This window comes from Mus caroli, chromosome 17 (assembly GCF_900094665.2).
Source record: "Mus caroli chromosome 17, CAROLI_EIJ_v1.1, whole genome shotgun sequence".
NCBI lineage: Eukaryota > Metazoa > Chordata > Mammalia > Rodentia > Muridae > Mus > Mus caroli.
The window spans coordinates 73704375-73709743 of record NC_034586.1 but is presented as its reverse complement, the minus strand read 5'-3'; positions in this window follow the sequence as shown (position 1 = coordinate 73709743).

Genomic DNA, 5369 nt, shown 5'->3' with positions numbered 1-5369 from the left:
TCCTGTTTGTGTAGCCAGTCTGTTAGTCTATGTCTTTTTATTGGGGAGTTGAGTCCATTGTTATTAAGAGATATTAAGGAAAAGTAATTGTTGCTTCCTATTATTTTTGTTTTTAATGTTGGCATCCTGTTCTCTTGGCTTTCTTATTTTAGGTTTGTTGAGGGATTACCTTCTTGCTTTTTCTAGGACATGGTTTCTGTCCTTGTATTTTTTTTTCTGTTATTATCCTTTGAAGGGCTGGTTTCGTGGAAAGATAATGTGTGAATTTGGTTTTGTCGTGGAATACTTTGGTTTCTCCATCTATGGTATTTGAGAGAGTTTGGCTGGGTATAGTAGCCTGGGCTGTAATTTGTGTTCTCTTAGTTTCTGTATAACATCTTCTGGCTTTCATAGTCTTTGGTGAAAAATCTGGTGTAATTCTGATAGGCTTGCTTTTATATGTTACTTGACCTTTTTCTCTTAAGGCTTTTAGTATTTTTTCTTTATTTAATGCATTTGTTGTTTTGATTATTATGTGTCGGGAGGAATTTCTTTTCTGGTCTAGTCTATTTGGAGTTCTGTAGGCTTCTTGTATGTTCATGGGCATCTCTTTCTTTAGGTTTGGGAAATTTTCTTCTATAATTTTGTTGAAGATATTTGCCGGTCCTTTGAGTTGAAAATCTTCATTCTCATCTACTCATATTATCCGTAGGTTTGGTCTTCTCATTGTGTCCTTGATTTCCTGAATGCTTTGAGTTAGGATCCTTTTGCATTTTCCATTTTCTTTGATTGTTGTGCCAATGTTCTCTATGGAATGTTCTGCACTTGAGATTCTCTCTTCCATTTCTTGTATTCTGTTGCTGATGCTCACATCTATGTTTCCAGATTTCTTTCCTAGGGTTCCTATCTCCAGCATTGCCTCACTTTGGGTTTTCTTTATTGTGTCTACTTCCCTTTTTGGTCTTGTATGGTTTTATTCAATTCCACCACTTGTTTGGATGTGTTTTCCTGTAATTCTTTAAGAGATTTTGTTTGTTTGTTTGTTTGTTTGTTTGTTCAACCTGTTTAGCAATGTTTGCCTGTAGTTCTTTAAGGACTTCTACCTGTTTGGCAGCGTTCTCCTGTCATTCCTTGAGGGATTTTTGTGTTTCCTCTTTAAGGGTTCTACCTCTTTAGCACTGTTCTCCTGTATTTCTTTAAGTGAGTTGTTAGTGCCCTTCTTAAAATCTCTCATTATCATCATAAGACATGATTTTAAATCCATGTATTGTTTTTCGGGTGTATTGGGATATCCAGTACTTGCTGTGGTGGGCATACTTGGTTCTGATGATGCCCAGAGTTCTTGGTTTCTGTTAGTAAGATTCTTACATTTGTCTTTTACCATCTGGAAATTTCTGGTTCTAATCTTCAAGCTGTATCTGGCTGGAACTTGATCCCCCTGTGAGTCTGTTAGCCTCTGTCAGCACTCTTGGGAGTCCAACTCTCAGCTGAGTTCCAGTGGTCAGAGCACTCTCTCAGGCAAGCTCTCCTCTTGCGGGACAGGTGTCCAGAATTCTGGAGCTCTGATCCACCTCCTGAGTCCTGGGGTCAGAGCCCTCCCTGTAGGCTGACTCTCCTCTGGCAAGGAAGGTGCCTAGGGATCTGGGTCTCAGCTCTGCCTCTTGTCTGAGGATGAAGTCCCGATGGGACCCTGACCAAGAAGCTCTGTTGCTTCTATTTCCCAAGTGCTCTCAGGTGATCAGGAGGTCCTGGGTATGCTAGGGGTCCTGCATTGGGAAGAGTCCTCTGGTGCCCTAGAGACCCTTGCCTGGGTTCACGCAGAAGATGGCTGGGCTGGCCCAGATCTGAATGGATCCCAGCCTCATGTCAGGCAGGGATCCTCTGTCCCTGTTCCTGCTGGCACAAGACCCTCCACAATTCTTTGGAGCTGATGTTGAGTTCCACTCACCTGTGATCCTGAGGTCCTGCAGCGTAGAGTGCATTCTGGTGCCCTTGGAGGCCTCTGCTGGGCTCAGAAGGAAGATCCATAGTGGCTTTTCTTTAGCAACATTTCTCATATTTAGGTTACCTGGCATTACATCTTAGTAGCCATTGCAATGATTATCTCGATATTGTTTCTGTTTACACTTCTTGGAGGATTTTGTACTTATATCAAAACATTTAAAGTATGACTTTTTACATAACATTTTGATAATTATTTTTTTTTTTTAGTTTTGAGATTATCATATAATTCCATAATTTCTTCCCTTCCCTTTCTCCCACCAAAACTTGCCATATATCTCTACCTGTTTCTTTTTCAAATTTATGGGCCTTTTAAATTGATTGTTGTTACATATATATTTTGATGTGCATAAACTCCCTTTGCTCAATCTGTTGCATGCATGTATATTTTCAGGGCAGAGCATTTGGTACTGGATACCAATTGGAGTGCTCTTGCAGGGAAAGACATTTCTCTCAATCTCAGCATTCCTGTTGAGAATTAATTCACTTTCCCCATTTGTTATAAATTCTCACCACTCATTTATAATATATCTCATATATTAGCTCATACATAGCAATTAATTAACTGATAAATATTTAATAAATTATTATCATTTGAGTTATTACAGAGAAATTGGCACTGGTAAGTTATTAACAGACCTCAAGTCAATCCTTAGCTTTTCAGTTGTCTTATAAAATTAAGCATGCAACTTTATAACCTAAGATGTACATTCCAGGTGAGAACTGTCCTAGAGTAGGCTCAGATTCAAAAGTATTTTAGTGCTTTGGCCACCATAGTTTCAGAATATCTTAATGGTGAGATCAAATAAGAATACCTCTAAGAACCTCATTGTATAGAATTCTGCCTTTTTTTCTTATAAGAAAAGGATTTCTTTTGGTGGCCAGTTTCCCATTTTAGAGCTGCAAATGCCCTACAGACCCCCTGGCAATACATGCTAACTCTGTGGAGCCTCCCTCCCTCCTCCTCCTCTTCCTTTCTGTCCGTTTTTCTGTCTTTATTTATTTTGTTCTTAATATTGCAGCCTTCTTTTTGGGAAATAAAGTACATATTTATTTTGAAATATTCTCATTTCAATGTGTGGTTGACACAAAAAGTGACTATTAAGAAGATTTTTCTTCATTTCATTGAAAATAGATTTTGTCTCACATGATGCATCCTGGTTACAGTTTTACCCCACACCCTCACACTCCTCCCAGTTACTTCTTACCTCCTTTCCCATTCAACCTATATCTATTCTGTTTCAGTCTCTCATTAGACAACAAACAGGTTTCTAAGGGATAATAATAAAATGTAATAACATAAAACAAAAACACACACATTGGAACTGAACAAAACAAACAGAAGGAAAAGAATCCAAGAGAAGACACAGGAAATAGAGACTTGCTCTTGCAAATTCAGGAATTCCATAAAAATACTAAACTGGAAGCCATAATATATATGCAAAGAACATGTAGGGTAAAAAGAGAGAAGAAAAAAAAACATAAAATGAAAATTAAAAAAAGAGAGAAAATTTAAAAAGATTAAAAAAAAAAGTCCAGACAATACACTGTGATGCCTTTGAGTTCATCTTCTATTGGCTATCCACTGCTGGGCATCCAGCTTACCCTTAAGAGTGGTTTGCTTTCCTAGTGAGACTGCTTTGGAGAAAAACAAATATTAATTTTCAAGTGGTTGTCAATTAGAGATAATTTCTGCTTTAGAGATGGGGACATGTGTTTCCTTCTTTTGGCTATAGGACCCCATCTTGTGCAGACTCTGGCAAGTCCTGTCCATGCTGCCTCAGTCGCTGGGCCTTCATATCTGTGTCAATCATGTTGATTTGGGATGTCTGGCTTTCTTTGTGTCCTCCATCCCTTTTGGTTCTCACAATCTCTCTGTCTCTTCTTGCTCAGGGTTCCCTGATTCCTAAAGGGAGGGATTTGATGGAGACTTCTGGTTAGGCCTTGGTGATCCAAATTCTCTCACTCTCGGCACAATGTTCAGCTGTGGATCACTGCACCCACCTGCTGAAGGAGGAAGCTTCGATGGTGAAGGTGGAGCAAGACACTGATCTATGTGTAGAGTAGAATGTCATTTCATTGCCTCATTTTCCTGTTGTTGTGTTTGGTAGAACAATAGTATTTGGTTTCACCTTAAGTCCCTATGTTATCTAGTCTCAGGTTCTTGGACACCCAAGTAGAGTTGAGTACTAGTTTCATCTTGTGGAATGGAGTCTTCAGTTAAATCACTATTAATTGGTTACTCCCAAAACTTTGTGCCACCAGTAGAGTAGCCTATCTTTCAGGTAAGACATTATTGTAGGTCAAAGGGCTTGTGGCTTGGTTCAAGTTTATGATTCTCCTTTGGTAACGTGCAGAGTACCTTCTTCTTCCACAGACATTAGAACTTAGGGGAGAAGGTTCTCGGTAGGCACCAGCTTGGCTTCTCTATGTTCAGTGACCTCAGTAGGTGTTGTCTTCAGCAATAAGGAGTTGCCAATTTGCAACAAGAGATGTTTCCAGTACAAGGATTGGTTTTGCATCTAATTGCGTTGTTGGCTAGAGGGATCCCATAACAACCACCAATCAACTCAGGCTGTTACCCAGACTATAGCTTGCTTTCCACAAATTGGAGCTCTGTTTCTCCCACTATTTGCCGATTTCATTTACAACTTCATATTTGTATATATTTTAGGAAGCTTCTACTGTATTAGATTTCCATACTACTTCTCAAATGCCCCCTAATGTTAGCTGTATCTCCCCATCTTCCAATTTTCTCCTTAGTCTATCACTTCCCTTCAGCTACCCACTGTATATTGCTGTTCCAGTTGTCTCCTTATCCATCTATAACTCTGTTCTAGTTCTCTTTCCTATGGGAATCTATCTTTCTCCACTATGTCCTTACTTTATACCTAACAACTGTGCTTCTATGAACTGTAGCTTGATTATCATTGACATAACAGCTAATATCCACATGTAAGTGAATACATACCAAATTAATCTTTCTGCTTATGGGTTACCTAACTCAGGATGAATATTTTTTAGTTCCTTCTATCTACCTGTGAATTTAATGATTTCATTTTTTAATAGCAGCATCTTTTTTCATTTAAATTTCTTTTATTTTAATCAATCAATCAATCAATCAATCAATCAAGTTACTTTATATCCTGATTAGAACATTTCCTCCCTTCTCCCCTCCCAATCCCTCCCTCTCCCCTCCCCTCTCCATATGTCCCTCTTCTTTTCTCCTCAGAGAAGGCAAGAACTACTATGGATATCAACCCCCTTTGGCATACCAAGTTGTAGTAGAACTGAGCACTTCTTTTCTTTTCTTTTCTTTTCTTTTCTTTTCTTTTCTTTTCTTTTCTTTTCTTTTCTTTTCTTTTCTTTTCTTTTCTTTCCTTTCCTTT